The 18,184-nt window shown below is 41.8% G+C and overlaps 1 long non-coding RNA gene across 1 annotated transcript; it reads right to left on the bottom strand.

Moving 5' to 3' along the window:
• Positions 1 to 241: 241 nt before the first annotated feature.
• On the bottom strand, positions 242 to 17,753 carry LOC133253211 (uncharacterized). The gene is made up of 4 exons (XR_009738235.1): positions 5,384 to 17,753; positions 2,745 to 2,820; positions 1,636 to 1,735; positions 242 to 1,256 (listed from the first exon to the last, which is right to left on the bottom strand). It is a non-coding gene; the product is annotated as an uncharacterized LOC133253211 (long non-coding RNA).
• Positions 17,754 to 18,184: the final 431 nt, after the last annotated feature.

Below are 18,184 nucleotides of genomic sequence, written 5' to 3'. Positions count from 1 at the left end.
TGTATGCGTGTGTGTGTGTGCATGTGTGTGCTGTGTGTTGTGTACGTGTGTTCCTATGCTTTCCATATTTTCTCTGCTTATGAAACTCGCGACCCTGACTCTACTCTGCTTAAACTCACCCTTTGTGGGCAAGAGAATCCTAAATCCACTTGTTGCTTCCTTTCTGCTTATAGAGTGCAATGTGGGGACACCATAACTAGGAATCTATCTGGGCAAAGATGCAGATGAGCTGCTGTTTCAAAATTTCTTCCTGGTCTTTTGATAAGCATCACTGGATCCATGCTTTATGATGGCAACCCCTCCTTTAAAAGCAGACAGGCTCTAGGGGACTGCCAGTTCCCCAAAGAGGACTTCATTTAGCAGGCGGAGTTGAGTTTTTACTATCACATCAGGGAGAACACCACCCGGAGAGGTTTTTTGTGTCTCAGAAAGGGGGAGGGTAAGGGTGGCATTACTAGAGAGTCCTGTGGTCTGAACTTAAGTGTTTCAGGAAGGTCTTTGTTCTAATAGCTTAGGAGTGGAAAGGCTAGAGCCCTGAAGAGTGTGTTCATGAGTAAACAGTTGTTTGATGAACAAGACAGTTTGCCCGGTTGAGCAATTTGTTGTCCTGCGAAAGGTGATGTTTGCCCAGGTGAGCATCAGTCATACTGAGAAGGACAAAAAAAAAAAAATTTTTTTTAATGAGCTGCCTGAGGTTCAGAACAAAGTTATTTACTGGTTTGTCTTTCTGGGCAAAGATTTTCTGGAACAAATTGTAAAGTCATGTTGGGCCTCAGCTTCAAGTATTGATCACGGAGTTCCAGCAGTGCAGATGTCTCCACCCACCCTGGGAATCAGAGGATGAACCCAGAGAGGAAAGACTGCCCTCCATCCTCACCAAGTCCTGCTCCCATGATGGGAGTGCTCCCACAGTGGGAAATACCTACCGTGCCACTGACTGAGCTGCCTTAGAGAAATAATATCTGTGTCAGTATGAGAGGATGAAGATGAGCGTCAGTGATGTGTGAGTATGCATGTGTGTGTGTGTGTATGTGTGTGTGTGTGTTAGAGAGAGAGAGAGAGTGAGGGAAGGGGGATGGAAACCAGGAAGAATCCTCAATTTCCACTTCTCACTGGCAAGAATAATTTAATATTCATCAAACTTGGATATTCACCAAACTGGAGGGGAGGGTGTATTGTTTGGCTCCCGGAGGGATATTGGCATGTGTCTGGAGATATTTCCATCCATTTCAGCTGGGAGAATAGTGCACTGGCATCTGGTGAGGAGAAAACAAGGATGCATCTGCTCAATATCTTACAAAGCACAGGACACCCCAGCCCCTGCCTGCAACAAATGATCATTGAACCCGTGAGCTCAAGAGTGTAGAGGTAAAGGAACCCTGAACTAGATGAAAATAAAAGTTCCCCCAGGACATATGAAAAAGGAGGGGAGAAGCAGAAACTAAAAGACAGCAAAGCAAAGACAGGCAACATGAGGCCCCTCTGGGAAGGAGTCAACTGAAAAAGAGGATTAGGACAATATCATACATATTGTTAGAAATCTTTTAGGCTTCCAAGTTGTAGTGAAGCACCATTTATGCTCAACACTTCAGGGTCGTGGAACAATTACCTATCAGAGAGCTTGGGGGTACTCACACAGTGATGTAGCACGTGAGCTGGATCTTGAACTCAGGACAGGTAACGGCTTGCCCTTCCATGCCTTGTGTTGCATTCAGCTAGTTCATCCAATTATTGTCTATAAAAATACATTTCAGAAGGTCTAGTGCATGAATGAACTATCTTCTATCAGATCCTGGAAATACAAATCTCCATTTGCTCATATAAGAGGTGTTTTAAACAGCTTCCTGAAAACTCCCATGACTTGTGTAAACTACGCATGATACAATAGCAGCTTACTTGAGAAAGAGACAGACAGTCATAAAATAAATGTAGCAATGACATCTTGCTGGAGGCACTGAAACTATAAATATAATTCCGATGTCATTTGTTTCCTTCCGCCCTTGAAAATCCAGATAAACTGGCTCAAATCATTAACTTCATGCTCAATGGAAAAGCAAAGGCTTTGGGGTTTCTGTGGATTTCCAGCAACAGACTGCATTCCGATGTCTCCACATCTGATCCCTGATTCTTCAAGTGCTGTTTATACCATGTGACTACAAACCAGGCAAGAAATCCACCCTTCCTCAATTCTACACACACATTCACACATGTGTTGCATCTTGCACAAAGAGCTGATAAGTATAGCAAATTTACTTGAAGATTTACATAGAGATAGGAAAGGGGTTACCTACCAACAGCTTCAAATCCAACGTTGAAGAGCTCCCTTGTGAAACTCTGTTGGCCACCCTGCCACCAGGGAATTCCCACAGGATGTTTTTCCCAGGGTCACCTCGAAGCCATAGAGGCACTCTGTCCACGTGCTCACAGACCAAGGGACTTGGAGAGGGAAGCAGTGGTTTTGTTGCAGCCCTACCCTGGCCCCTCAGCCAGCCAACCTGAGCCCCTGCAGTCTGCAGAATCTGTGCACAGTGGCTCTGGCCCTACTCCGTGCAGTCCTTGGTCTCAGCCCGTCTCTAATCCCTCCTCCCCTACTCCCTTATAAGCCCCTCACTCCTCTTCCTCACTGATACAGAGACACAGACAGACCTATGAACGCTTCATGTTCCCAAGCTGGACAGCTTAGCTAGACTTTGGCTTGTTTGTTTGTTTTGCTTGCATTCTTACCAACCCCCTTGGAGTCTTACCTGGCACTCAGAGTAACGTGACAGGTGAGCTTTCCAAGTAAGAATGATCACTTTGTAGATGAATTCTGGTACCCAGCTATTAAGATAATAAAAAGTTTACTGAATTAGAAAGCAAAAACAAATGATACCTTTGTGAAAGATATGTGAAAGACATATCTTTCACAGAGGCAGACGCATAAATACACCTCCCTGAAAAGCTGAGGCTGGGGTCACTCTTTGGGGTGGACGGGATCATAAAGTCCTGTCCAGCGCCCCATCCAGTAGTTGATACTCTGATTCATGTCCAGAAAGGGGCTGACGAGCATCTGCCTGATGGAGAGTCCTTCTTTCCCACGGCAATTCGGACCTGCCATCATTAGACCTGGATGCACAGGCAGGTGAGGGAGAGGTGATATTTCCATGGCTCCCACAGCACAGCTTTGAATGTCTCAGCACAGAACTTGAGGTTCTTCACTCTTGGGAAGCCACCTAAACCTCTTTCCTCTACAAAATCCACTTATCACGCCTCTGGCCATGGTATGCATTGTTTTTCCTGTCTGGAATTCATATTTCTAAACCTGGAAAAGTTCTGTCCATCCTTAAAATCCACTACAACTTCCCCAGGTCAAGTAGCTCAACTGTTCCTTTCCACCCTGACATATCTTTACTGTGTAGGATACAGCAGACCATATTGGAATGTTCATTAAACCCTCTGCCTTTCCCTATTACATAAGAGAAACTTCATCAGCGATTTCTCCTGCTTTTAACACAAAGCCTAGGCCACTGTGCATAATATACATTAGTCTAATTACTGTACAAAAACTGCATCTCCTCTTCCCTGTGATAGTCTTCAAATGCATGAAGACAATGACCTTGATCGTTCTTAGTCATCTCCTCTCCGGGTTAGACTCCTAGAATCTTTCACTAATCTTTCCTTCACATGGACCCTGGCTCCCGTTCCATCTTTGTCTCTCTCCCTTGTATATGTTTCCATTCCCCAAGGTCTGACACTTGGGACTCAATGTCATACTTTCAGGAGATCCCTGCAGGTTCTCAAGAAATGGCACCTGGAGGAAGAAGTGATAGTGATCATGCAAATATTCAGGAGCATACTCCCTGCAAGAGCAGGGACAGGGCCCCTCGGATCAGGCAGTGCCAGGCCCTTAGAGTGTATGCTCAGCTGCTCAGTCATGTCTGACTATTTTGTGACCCCAGGGACTGTAGCCTGCCAGACTCCTCTGTTCACAGAGTTTTCCAGGCAAGAATACTGGATTGGGTTGCCTGCCATGTCCTCCTGTAGGGGACCTTCCTGACCCAGGGATCGAACCCGGGTCTCCTGCATTGCAGGCAAATTCTTTACTATTCAACCACCAGGGAAGCCCAGGCCCCTAGATCTACCTCAACAGAAGATGGGGCCCCTGGGTACAGTTGCCACACACTTGGCTTCCCCCAGAGTCCTCGGAACTGTGAGCTCTCTCTTGTGTACTCTAATTGCATGACGGCCAACTTTCAGATTTTTTCTGCACAGCTGGAAGGATATTTACACTTTTCTTATAAAATTTTGTGATCTCACACATGCTATTTTGTAAACTGTTTTTTTCATGCAAAACATATGCTGTGTACAAACCACTTTGTAGGTTATTAAAATTACATCTAACACAGGGATTCTTAAGATAGTGTCACATAGAAATTGGGAAGATTTCTAAAATTGAAAGTTGAAGTGTATGTGTATGTGCATATATGGCTTTTTATGGGGAGAAGATCTATGGTTCCTGGAGACTTGAAAGGGTCTATAAGCCAAAAATTAAGAACAACCCATCATCATTTCTATTGGACACACAATATTCCACTATACAATTGTGCCATGCTTTATTGTGACACTTGTCTACTGTTGACTGTTTAGGCTGTTCCCATCACATCAATGCTATAAGCAATTCTACCCTGGCTGTTTTTGTGGATACCACTGCTCATACCCATTAAGCTCACCTTCAGATGAATCCCAAGAAGAGAATTGTTTGCCTAAAGAACATGGACCCTTTTAAGCCACTTCTCTGGTTCTTATTTGAAGGTTCTAACCTTTGTTTTTTTCAAGTTCAACTCTGGGCTATCTCAAGCTCTGCTCTGAAGCTCCCCCAAGGGCAACATCATCTCACATTTGCCTTCATCCAACCACCCTTTGCTCCAGTCAAGTGACTTCACAGAGAGCCCCTCCGCTTCTCTCAGCTATGGGTAGCCTCCTTGAAGGAATCTGAGGGGGAGTACTGAACCAAAGTTAATCTTGGTCAGTTCACTCAACTCCTCTGTGTGACTGTCAACGGTAATTATTGCCCTGAGACAAAGTGTCCCATCTTACAAGTGAAAAACATTTGGCCCTGACTTGATGTGACTTATTCAAATAATGACCTTTGAATTCAGGACCCTAGAAGAACAGATGAGTCAGAAATAGAGGCCTCCCTGGAATTTCTTGCCATGTCTCCCATTTCTAGCAGAGGGATAATGAAGAGCTTTACATCTCTGAAGAGGCATTTAATGATGTGAAATTATGTGAGTGAGTCACACACTTGCAAAGCAATGCAATTCTGTATTAACTGATTGAGAGATTATTTCAGACGTTCTCAAAAAGGAGAAAAAACAAAGAATGATGGTTTTTGAACTGAAACCTGAAAGCTTTAGGGAAACATCTCCGTGTGCTCTTTTCCATCTTCTTCTCCACCATGAGTTATATCTGCCAAAGCACTCAGCAAAAACGATGGGCGAGCCCTGAGCCACAGGGATGCATCTGCTGAGACGTGTAACTAGGGAGACAGAGAAGCAGTTATGACTCTCTGGGCAGAGTTTCACTTATAATGGTAAAGTGCTGGCCTCACAATCTGATCTCCTATGAACAACCCTAGGTGTCCCAACACGACAGTGGTATTACCTGCTTTATGGCTGCACTAGATAGGTAGGCTGTAGGTTTGGCTGATGTAACATAGACTCAAATTAGCAATGGTACGAGCAAGGTTATGTGTTAGTTCTCTCGCCAGGGCTAGAATGTTGCCCCCATAATCACCAGGGCAGCGTATTACAGCAACCACTAGAGCCCACAGCCTGCGCTGCTTGGACTCACTTCATATTAGTTCCGGAAACATGCCTTCAGGATTCTGAAAGTTTTATGGAGAAACTACACCGCCAACCATACTGAAATTTGCCTTGGGGCTTTAAGTCACTGTCATTCCCTGTGCCACCACGCATGCTAGATTTCCCCTCATTCTCAGCTGGAACATAGCAGCATGACCCATTCACTGGGGAGAAGTCTGAGGCCCTGGTCACCTGCCCAACTCCCAACTTAGACTGTGACTGATGCTGTCACCCATTTACTATCAACAGGGGTAGAGCAACACCAAAAGTAGGCCACAGTGGATCCCCGGAGACCAAACATTCCTTCTTGTCGTTGCTAAGCACTTTCTCCTCCTTACAGTCAGAAGTAATTACCTTTTTCAGGATGGTGACTCCAACTCTTGAATGATGTTCTCTTAGGACAAGGAGCCCAAAGCACCCTGGAAACAGTAATAAACTATATTTCCATGGTCTCTCTCCATGTTCCCTTGAAAGTCCTCCCTTTTGTTAACCAAAACCTCTGAACACTCAGAATTCAGATTTTCTATAAGGGATTCATAAATTCCCCAAGTAAGGATACTCCCACTGTCATCCCCCTGGTTACCAGTGCATATATTCTACCTTTTGAGGGCACTGCTGCTAAGTCACTTCAGTCATGTCTGACTCTGTGAGACCCCATAGACAGCAGCCCACCAGGCTCCCCGTCCCTGGGATTCTCCAGGCAAGAACACTGGAGTGGGTTGCCATTTCCTTCTCCAGTGCATGAAAGTGAAAAGTGAAAGTGAAGTTGCTCGGTCGTGTCCGACCCTCAGCGACCCCATGGACTGCAGCCTTCCAGGCTCCTCCATCCATGGGATTTTCCAGGCAAGAGTACTGGAGTGGGGTGCCATTGCCTTCTCCGTTTGAGGGCACAGTGACATACAAAGATCATCAGTCTAGAGTACACACTGCGTCCTGGAAGATGACACCTTGTTCTCACACGAATGCCTCAGCTGTGTCTTCAGCAACCCACTCCATCACTCTATTAGGTTGTCAGCGTCTGGACGGAGTGGAACATGATATGATAAGTGAGTCTCCAATGCCTCTTTCACTATAAAGTGGGTCCTTGGGACTTCCCTGGTGATCCAGTGAGAATCCACCTTGCAACGCTGGGGATACGGGTTTGATCCCTGGTTAGTGAACCATGACCCCACATGCCACGGTGCAACTACGCCCTAGTACCGCAACTACTGAACCCACAAGCCACAACTCGAGCACCCGTGCACAGCAACAGAACCACCTGCGTGACACAGCGAAGGCATTAATTAATCAATTAAAAGTGAAATGGGTCCCCTTGTCTGACACAATGGCATGTGGGATCCTCTGGCGGTGAACAGTAGAGTCTTTTAAGCTCCCAGACAGTGATGATATTAGGTAGGGCTCTGCAGGCAAGAAAGGCAAGGCCACACCTGACTTATGTGTCTACTCCTGTCCAAAGGAATCACTGCTCATTCAAAGTGAATCTTCATAGGGTTTATCTCTTACCCCCTAGGAAGAGTGCATATGTCTTATCAACATGTCTAATGCACCTAACTGTCCTTCCATATATGGTCCATGAATCACAACATCATGAATATAAGTGTGATATTCCTCCTAATGTTCAGACAGTTCACGTTTCCTCAGAATATATTATGACAGAGGGAAAGAAAGTTAATATAACCCTGGGGCATGATTAATGTAGGTTGTCACATGCTCTAAGTAAATACAAACTGTATATTACTCCCTTTTCTGTTAGAGATGGGAAGAACATATTTTTCATACAAGTGGCCACAGGTCATGTATTTAAGACTCTATTAACTACCCTATTAAAGATAGCATGTCTTGCATAACAGCTGCAACTGGAGTTCCATCTGGGTTGCGTCTGCAGCAGATTCTATTGCCCTCCAGGAACCACGTGACTTTTGTAGGGGTCACACTAATGAATTAAAGGAGGTAAAGACAACCAGCCTTTGTGGTTTAGGTCTTGAAGGTGGCCTGATCTCTGTTGCTTCCCACAGCATGCAATGTTGTTCTAACAACATAAGGGAAGCCAGAAAACATTTTTAATAGAGTGACAATGAACACAACTTATGATAATTTGTAAGAAATAATTGACACAGTGCTTAGGCGTAAAATCTCAGATCATTAATTTTTAATCTTTTTAATGTTCTAATGTAAGTATTTAAAGGTAGAACTTCCCTCTACTTTCCAGCTCAACTGCTGTTCTTAAGTTTACTTGGTATTATCTTTTTGGAACTATGGATTATTTAGAAGTATGTTGTTTAATTCCCAAATATTCAGGAATTACATTTTGTTACTGATTTCTAATTTATTTCTTCTATCATCAATTAATATACCCTGCACAACTTCAGTCCTTTCAATTTTATTGAGAACTGTTTCATGATTCAGCATACAGACAAGACTATCTTGGTAAATGCACTGTAAGTTCTTGAAAAGAATGTAAACTCTGCTGTCGTGGGTAGAGTGCTCTATAAGTGTCATTTATAGAACGTCGTAACATCTATAAATGTTATTTATATGTCAGTTTTGTTGATGCTGTTCAGTTCTTCTATATCTTTAGCAACTTTCTGTCTAAATTTCTATCAGTCATAGGAAGAGCAAAGCTTCAGTTCAGCTCAGTCCCTCAGTCGTGTCCAGCTCTTTGTGACCCCATGGACTGCAGCACACCAGCTTTCCATGTTCATCACCAACTCCCAGAGCTTGCTCAAACTCATATCCATCGAGCTGGTGATGCCATCCAAACATCTCATCCTGTTAGCCCCTTCTCCTCGCACCTTCAATCTTTCCCAGCTTCAGGGTCTTTTCAAGTAAGTCAGTTCTTCACATCAGGTGGCCAAAGTAATGGAGTTTCAGCTTCAGCATCAGTCCTTCCAATGAATATTCAGGGCTGATTTCCTTTAGGATTGATTGCTTTAATCTCCTTGCAGTTCAAGGGACTCTCAAGAGTCTTCTCCAACATCACAGTTCAAAAGCATCAATTCTTTGGCATTCAACTTTCTTTATAATCCAAATCTCACATCCATACATGACTACTGGAAAAACCATAGCTTTGACTAGATGGACCTTTGTCAGCAAAGTAATGCCTGCTTTTTAATGTGCTCTCTAGGTTAGTCATAACTTTTCTTCCAAGAAGCAAGCATCTTTTAATTTCATGGCTGCAGTCAGCATCTGCAGTGATTTTGGAACCCCAAAAATAAAGTCTGTCACTGTTTCCCACTCTATTTGCCATGAAGTGATAGGACCAGATGCCATGATCTTAGTTTTCTGACTGTTGAGTTTTAAGCCTACTTTTTTCACTCTCCTCTTGCACTTTCATCAAGAGGCTCTTCAGTTCTTCTTCCCTTTCTGCCATAAGGGTGGTGTCATCTGCGTATCTGAGGTTATTGATATTTCTCCCAGAAATCTTGATTCCAGCTCGTGCTTCATCCAGCCCAGCATTTCGCATAATGTACTCTGCATATAAGTTAAATAAGCAGGGTGACAATATACAGCTTTGATACACTCCTTTCCCGATTTGAAACCAGTTTGTTGTTCCATGTCCAGTTCTAACTGTTGCTTCCTGACCTGCATACAGATTTCTCAGGAGGCAGGTCAGGTGGTCTAGTATTCCCATCCCTGGTCTCAACATTCAGAAAACTAAGATCATGGGATCCGGTCCTATCACTTCATGGCAAATAAATGGGGAAACAGTGGAAACAGTGTCAGACTTTATTTTGGGGGGCTCCAAAATCACTGCAGATCATAATTGCAGCCATGAAATTAAAAGACACTTACTCCTTGGAAGGAAAGTTATGACCAACCTAGATAGCATATTAAAAAGCACAGACATTGCTTTGCCAACAAAGGTCCATCTAGTCAAGGCTATGGTTTTTCCAGTGGTCATGTATGGATGTGAGAGTTGGACTGTAAAGAAAGCTGAGCACCAAAGAATTGATGCTTTTGAACTGTGGTGTTGGAGAAGACTCTTGAGAGTCCCTGGACGGCAAGGAGATCCAACCAGTCCATCCTAAAGGAGATCAGTCCTGGGTGTTCATTGGAAGGACTGATGTTGAAGCTAAAACTCCAATACTTTGGCCACCTGATGCAAAGAGCTGACTCATTGTAAAAGACCCTGATGCTGGGAAAGATTGAGGGCAGGAGGAGAAGGGAACGACAGAGGATGAGATGGTTGGATGGCATCATTGACTAGATGGACTTGGGTTTGGGTGGACTTCGGGAGTTGGTGATGGACAGGGAGGCCTGGCATGGTGTGATTCATGGGGTCGCAAAGAGTCGGACACGACTGAGTGACTGAACTGAACTGAACTGAAGAATTTTCCATAGTTTGTGGTGATCCACACAATCAAAGGCTTTGGCATAGTCAATAAAGCAGAAGTAGATGTTTTTCTGGAACTCTCTTGCTTTTTCGATGATCCAACGGATGTTGGGAATTTGATCTCTGACTCCTCTGCCTTTTCTAAATCCAGCTTGAACATCTGGAAGTTCACGGTTCACGTGCTGCTGAAGCCTGGCTTGGAGAATGTTGAGCAGTACTTTTCTAGCTTGTGAGATGAGTGGAGTTGTGCGGTAGTTTGAACATTCTTTGGCATTGCCTTTCTTAGGGACTGGATGAAAACTCACCATTTCAAGTCGTGTGGCCATTGCTGAGTTTTCCAAATTTGCTGGCATATTGAGTGCAGCACAATGGTAAAGTGCAGAGCAATGGTAAAGTCTCCAAATATAATTGTGGATTTATCTAATTCTTCTTTCAGAAATTTCCCTGGCAGCCCAGAGGTTATGACACCTCACTTCCAATGCAGGGGGCATGGGTTCGATCCCTGGTCAGAGATCTAAGACCCCACATGCCACACAGATATTGCTACTACTCCCCTTTTAAATAATTTTTCCTTCAATTTTGTCCATTATATTTTAAGGCTATGTTAATCTGGTACTGTTTAGGATTATGTCTTCTTGATGAATTACCTTCATATTCCTATAAAACATCCCTTGTTAGTCCTGATAATATTTCTTATTTTGAACTTTATTTTGTCTGATATTAACATAGCCGTTTTTCTTTCTTATAATTAATATGTGTACATCTTTTAAAACGTTACGTCTTTTTTCAATACTTTGAATTTTAACTTATCCGTGCCTTTATGGTTAAAGTGATTTCCTTATAGGCAGTACACAGTGGGTCCTGCATTTTCATCCAGTCTGACTAACTTCTGCCTTTTCATGGGAATGTTTACCATTTATATTCAGTATAATTAATAATATGTTTAAACTTACCTTCTTGTTTGTTTTGAATTTGTCCCAAATGTTCTTTGCTCCCTCTTTTCTCTTTCCCTGTCTTCTTTTGGTTATATTTTAATATGTTTTATCATTTTATTTTAATTTCACTATTGGCTTACAAGCACTACTTCTTTGTTTAACAATACTTTGCTGTTTGTTCACTAAGTTCACAGTGTGCACCTCTAACTCATTGCAATCTATCTTCAACATATATTCTAATTCATATACAGGTTAAAAACCTTGTAATAGTATTCTTCCATTCACCTCTTCATGTACTTTGTGCTATTTTATGGTAAAACGTATTTGTATATAGATTAAAATCCACAATATATTGGTTTGATTTTGCTTTCATTAATCAATAGTTTTAGAAATTTAATACACTTAAATAAAAATTATTTTACATATACCATTTCTGCAGCTTTTCATTTCTCTCTGCAGATCCAAATTTTCATCATATTCCTTTCATGTGAAGAACTTTATTTTTAATACTTCTTATAATCCAGATTTGTTAGTCAAAAATTTAGTGTTTTTTTCCTGAAAAAGTCTTTATTTTCCTTTCAATATTGAAGAATATTTTCTCAGATATGTAAATCTAGTTTTATAGTTTCTTATTTTCTTTCAACACCTTAAAAATTTTTTTCTCTTCTTCTGACATGCGTGGTCTTCCATGAGAAATTGTATTAATATATTTATCCATTTATTCAAACTTTTTTGGATTTTTTAAGATTTTTCTCTGTATCTTTTGTTTTCAGAAATTTAATTAATATGCTCCTTTGTGTAGTTTTCTCTGTGTTTTTCCACCTTGAGATTTGATGAACATATTGGATCTGTGGATATTTATTTTTAAATCATATTTATGAAGTTTCTTGTCATTATTCTTCTAATGTTTCTGTATAGATATGAATTTAATATATGACAAATGTGTTTGTTAAATCAGTGGCAAACACTGTTGGTGTTCATTTGCTAAGTCATGTCCAACTCTTTGAGAACCCCATTGACTGCAGCACATCAGGCTCCCCTGTCTTTCACTATCTCCCACAGCTTGCTCAGATTCACGTCCATTGAATCAGTAACGCTATCTAACCATCTCATCCTCTGCTGCTCTCTTCTCCTTTTGCCTTCATTCTTTCCCTGCATCAGGATCTTTTCAAATAAGTCTGCTCTTTGCATCAGATAGCCAAAGTATTGGAGTTTCAGCTTCAGCATCAGTCCCTCCAATGAATATTCAGGATTAATTTCATTTAGGATTGACTAGTTTGATTTCCTTGCAGTCCAAGGGACTCTCAAGAGTCTTCTCCAGCACCACAGTTCGAAAGCATCAAGTCTTTGGGACTCAGTCTTCTTTATGGTCCCACTTTTACATCCCTACATAGTTCCTGGAAAAACCATAGCTTTGACTATACAGACCTTTGTTAGTAAAGTGACACCTCTGCTTCTTAATATGCTGCCTAGGTTTTTCGTAGCTTTCCTTCCAAGGAGCAAGTGTCTTTTAATTTCATGGCTGAAGTCACTGTCAGCAGTGACTTTGTAGGCCAAGAAAATAAAATCTGCCGCTGTTTCCATTTTTCTCCCCTTCTGTTTGCCATGAAGTGATGGGACTGGATGCCATGGCCTTTTTTTTTCTGTAATGTTGAGTCTCAAGCTAGTTTTTTCACTCTCCTCTTTCACCCTCATCAAGAGGCTCTTCAGTTCCTCTTCACTTTCTGCCATTAGAGTGTTATCATCTGCATCTCTGAGGTTGTTGATATTTCTCCTGGCAGTCATATATCCTATGAGATAAATGATTTGGAACTGAAACAGGAGGAGAAGGGGCAGGGCACAACCTTTAAAAATGACGTAGCCCGAGGAAATGACATAAACTGATCAGAACCAAATAGGTCCAAGATGGTGGATGAGTCATTTTCCTCTAGACCTTGAGCCTCAGCACACACTCACTGTAACATATTAGTAAGCTAAATGACATACCCACAGACTCCATGACAGTCAGGAGGAGAAAATCATGCACCTGCCATATTTCCTGAAAAAATGTCCACACTAATTCCATTTATACCCCGTTAGTCAGAATTTAATAACATGGTCACATTAACTACAAGGAAGTCTGGGAAATGAGGTTTTTGTCCCGGGTTACTGCTTCCAAGTGGCTTTTAGACCCTCCATTATTGCCAATGGTGGGGGACAGATATTAGGGGACAAAGAGCCTTTGTTTCTTCCTAGCCTTTCCTTCAGCAAAACTGTCTGGCCACCAATATAAAAGGCACTAGTGACAGACTATAAAAATGAACACGCAGTTCCTCCCATGAACTAAGAACACAGATCTTTATTTAACACACTTTTTCTATGATATTGGAGTATTGCAGATTAACAATGTCGAGAACACATATCTTTTATTCCCTGCCTACAGTCTATTTTTAGCTAGTTTGTGTGATTAGATTTTGTTGGTTTAGTTCCTACTAATCACCATTACTAAGCTCCACATAGAACTCAGCACTACATCATGCACTAAGAGAGATCCTTGAGTGTTAGAACGAAAGAAAACCTCAGAGATCGTTTAATCCTTTGTGGTTAAGAAAACTGAGGTCCAGAGACAAGGGACTTACCCAAGATCCCTGCTTCAGTCTCTTTGTTGGCAGGAACTCAGATCTCTATCTGCAATCACTACCGAGTTTGTTGGGACTCTGAAATTCAAGAAGTAAAAGCTGAGCTTCCCTCAGGATTCCCCTGCTGTGTGAGTCATAGAGAAAAACCCCTGGGGACAGTCAGCAAATAACAAAGCTGCTGCTGTAAGAAAGTAGCTTGCTAGGTGCTTGAACTTCTCATAATTAAATGGAAATTGATCCCACCTAGACTGCTTAAGTAGCTATCATACCAGCATCTGTACATGGAAAGAAACCAGTTGAACGAACGTGCTGGATTTAACTCCCTGATCCCACACTAGCTGCCTGTCCTTGAGTACATGGCTTAGTTCAGTTCAGTCCCTCAGTTGTGACCAGACTCTTTGCGACCCCACGGACGCAGCACGCCAGGCCTCCCTGTCCATCACCAACTCCAGGAGTTTACTCAAACTCATGTTCATTGAGTCAGTGATGCCATCCAACCATCTCATCCTCTGTCATCCCCTTCTCCTCCTGCCCTCAATCTTTCCCAGAATCAGGGTTTTTCAGTGAGTCAGTTCTTTGCATCAGGTGGCCAAAGTATTGGAGTTTCAGACTCAGCATTGGTTCTTCCAATGAATATTCAGGACTGATTTCCTTTAGGATGGACTGGTTGGATGTCCTTGCTGTCCAAAGAACATCGAGTCTTCTCCAACACCACAGTTCAAAAGCATCAGTTCTTCAGTGCTTAGCTTTCTTTATAGTGCAACTCTCACACTCATACATGACTACAGGAAAAGCCATAGCTTTGACTAGACAGACCTTTGTTGGTAAAATAATGTCTCTACTTTTTAATATGCTGTCTAGGTTGGTCATAACTTTTCTTTCAAGGAGCAAGCATCTTTTAACTTCATGGCTGCAGTCAGCATTTGTGGTGATTTTGGAGCCCCAAAAAATAAAGTCTGTCATTGTTTCCACTGTTTTCCCATCTATTTGCCATGAAGTGATGGGACCAGATGCCATGATCTTAGTTTGCTGAATGTTTAGTTTTAAGCAAGCTTTTTCATTCTCCTCTTTCACTTTCATCAAGAGGCTCTTTAGCTCTTCTTCACTTTCTGCCATAAGGGTGGTGTCATCTTAGTATCTGAGATTATTGATATTTCTCCCAGCAATCTTGATTCCAGCCTGTGCTTCTTCCAGCCCAGGGTTTCTCATGATGTACTCTGCATATAAGTTAAATAAGCAGGGTGACAATAAACAGCCTTGACGTACTCCTTTCCCTATTTGGAACCAGTCTGTTGTTCCATGTCCAGTTCTAACTGTTTGTTCCTGACCTGCATATAGGTTTCTCAAGAGGCGGGTCAGGTGGTCTGGTATTCCCATCTCTTGAAGAATTTTCCACAGTTTTTTGTGATCCACACAGTCAAAGGCTTTGGCATAGTCAATAAAGCAGAAATATATGTTTTTCTGGAATTGTCTTGATTTTTCGATGACTCATGGATGTTGGGAATTTGATCTCTGGTTCCTCTGTCTTTTCTAAATCCAGCTTGAACATCTGGAAGTTCACAGTTCATGTACTGTTGAAGCCTTGGTTGGAGAATTTTGAGCATTACTTTACTAGCATGTAAGATGAGTGTAATTGTGCGGTAGTTTGAGTATTCTTTAGCATTGCCATTTCTTTAGGAGCACATGGCTTAACTCCACTGAATTTCAAATTTCTTACCTCTCACTTGAGGGTGATCAACCCTATGCTATAGCACTAAAAGAATCCAGTGAAATACCACAGATAATACCCTGAGCACAGTACCTGGCCCTTGATAAATGTAACTTTATTCACTTAACTTCACGTATCATTGCTTCCAGGAAAACTTTCTTTACCAGAGCTATATTGGATGATTCACCACCCCAACTCTGTTAATGGCTCCCAATTACTCACAAAAGAAAGTCCAAGACCTCAGCATGCTTTTCAAGGTCTTTCTTAATTTTTTAAGAAGCTTTGGCAAATTCAAGACGGAATTCAAACATAAGTCAGCTGACTCCTGTTCTAATAATCCCTGAACAAACAACTATACTAAAACGCACACAGTTCTACAAGAGGGATTAATATAGAGCCCTGGGGTGGAAGGGGGAGGCTCATTTGTCATGATGGTGTACATCTTCTCAGCCATTCCATTTCAGGGACTGGAACACATTCTAAAAGATTAACTGTAGTTATTTCTAGGTGGCAGAGTTGAGCATTTTACAATCTTTCAGCAGGGAAACATTTTTCATTAGTGTAATAAAAGTAATATAATAATGATAACAATATGTCATGTCTCTAACTGAAGGAACTAATGATTGGGGACGTCTGATTTTTGGAAATTTAATGACAAGATAATCCCAGTGGTCCTTGGGGACATAAGAAAGTATATGTCACCCAAAGGGATCGCTGCCAGTTTATTCTGTCTCAAGTCCTAAGGTTGTTTTTTTCTGAGACTCTGTGGCTACATCTTGAGGCTGCACTTGAAATTGAAGGGAACTCCTCAGCTCTAAGATAAGCAGCCAACAAGAGATTCAGATGTAAAATATATCACAAAATCATGCAAATCAACAAGAAACAGAAAGCTGCCCCAAGAGAAATAAGGTAACAGGATACAAAGAGTCAATTTACAGAAGAGGAAGCCTCAAAAGCTAACAAGCTTGTAAAGAGAGGTTCAAAATCATCAATTAAAGAAATACAAATGACATTTTGAACCTAAGAAAAATTACAGACATTTTGCACTAACAAAAATGATTTAAAAAAAATTTTGTTGGTGAGGATGTGCAGAAACTGGAACTCTACATTGTTGCTTGGAATGCAAAATGGTGCAGCCACTATGGAAAACAAGATGGAAGTCCCTCAAAAAATTAAAAATATAAACTAGCATATGGTCCAGGAGTCCTGCTTCTGGGTTTATATCAAAAAGAATTGAAATCAGGATCTGGAAGAATTATCTGCACTCCCATGTTCAAGGCAATATTATTCACAAAAACGAAGACATGGGAACAACCTAAACATCCCTTGACACGTGAACAGGTAAGGAAAACATGGCATAAACATACAATAAAGTATTATTCAGCATTAACAAAAGAAGGAAATCCTGCCACATATGGTAACATGGACGAACCTGGAGTACATCATGCCAAATAAAATAAGCCAATCACAGAAGAACAAATGCTATAGGATCCTGCTTATATGAGGTATTTAAAATAGTCAAACTTGGAGAATCTCCTGGTGGTCCAGTGCTTAGGACTCCTTGCTTTCACTGTCAAGGGTGTGAGTTCAGTCCCTGGTTGGGGAACTAAGATTGCATAAGCTGCATGGTGTGGCCAAAAACAAGGTCAGACTCAGAAGCAGGTACTAGAATGATGGTTGCCAGAGGCTGGGGAGAGGGGAAAGCAAAGAGCTATTCAACGGGGATAAAGTCTCAGTTGTGCAGGATGAACAAGTTCTAGAGCTCTGCGGTACAGCACAGTCAACAGTTCTGCTGTTCTTGTTTTTGTTGTTCAGTCAACGAAGTTATGTCTGACTCTTGGCGACCCCATGGACTGCTGCACGCCAGGCTTCCCTGTCCTTTACTAACTCCTGGAGTTTGCTCACACTCACATCCATTGACTCAGTGAAGCACCCCAACTATCTTATCCTCTGCTACCCCCTTCTCCTTCTGCCCTCAATCTTTCCCAGCATCAGGGTTATATACTTAAAGATTTGTTAGGAAGGTAGATCCCATATAGTAAGTGTTCTCACAATAATAATAATCATCATCCAAAGAGGCACAGGAAACTTTTGTTGATGAAAGAAAATCAAAAGAATAAAACTGAATTAGCAACAGGACTTCCCTGGTGATTCAGTGGCTAAGACTCCATGCTCCCAATGCAAGGCTCCCAGGTTGGATCCCTGGTCAGGAAACTAGTTCCCACACGTCACAGCTAAGAGTTCACATGCTGCAACTAAGACCCAGCACAGTCAAGTAAATTAAAACAAAGCAAAACAAAAAAAGTGAACTAGCAACAATGTAGGAATGTAATGGCATCATGTCCCAATGGTGGGTCAGCCTGGGAGGCAGACAAACAATACTTACTCCCAGTAAATCTACACATACCCAGCAATCTCCCTCCAGGACATAAAGCACAAGGAATTCTCACAAAGGTTCATCAGAGGATATGCCTGGGGATGTTCATTGTTGCATTTCTTTTTTGGAGCAAGTGGGAATATGGGATGGAAAATAATTGTGATGCTCACTCCTGAGAGACTGAATAGACAAAAGTAAGTAGAGACACAGCATGAAATACCATGAAATATCAGATAGGAGTTCATAGGAATGGCTTGTGTGATTGTTAGAGCACACTGATGGATCTTAAAAACATTGCCCTTGATGGAAAAAAAAGGGAAAACCAGAAAAGATACATTTATAAAAATCCAAAATGCATGCATATAAAAGA

The sequence above is a fragment of the Bos javanicus genome, chromosome 8, assembly GCF_032452875.1.
Source record: "Bos javanicus breed banteng chromosome 8, ARS-OSU_banteng_1.0, whole genome shotgun sequence".
NCBI classification, from domain to species: Eukaryota; Metazoa; Chordata; class Mammalia; order Artiodactyla; family Bovidae; genus Bos; species Bos javanicus.
Note: the sequence above shows the minus strand (reverse complement) of the source record. Positions and strands in the feature narration are given on the sequence as shown.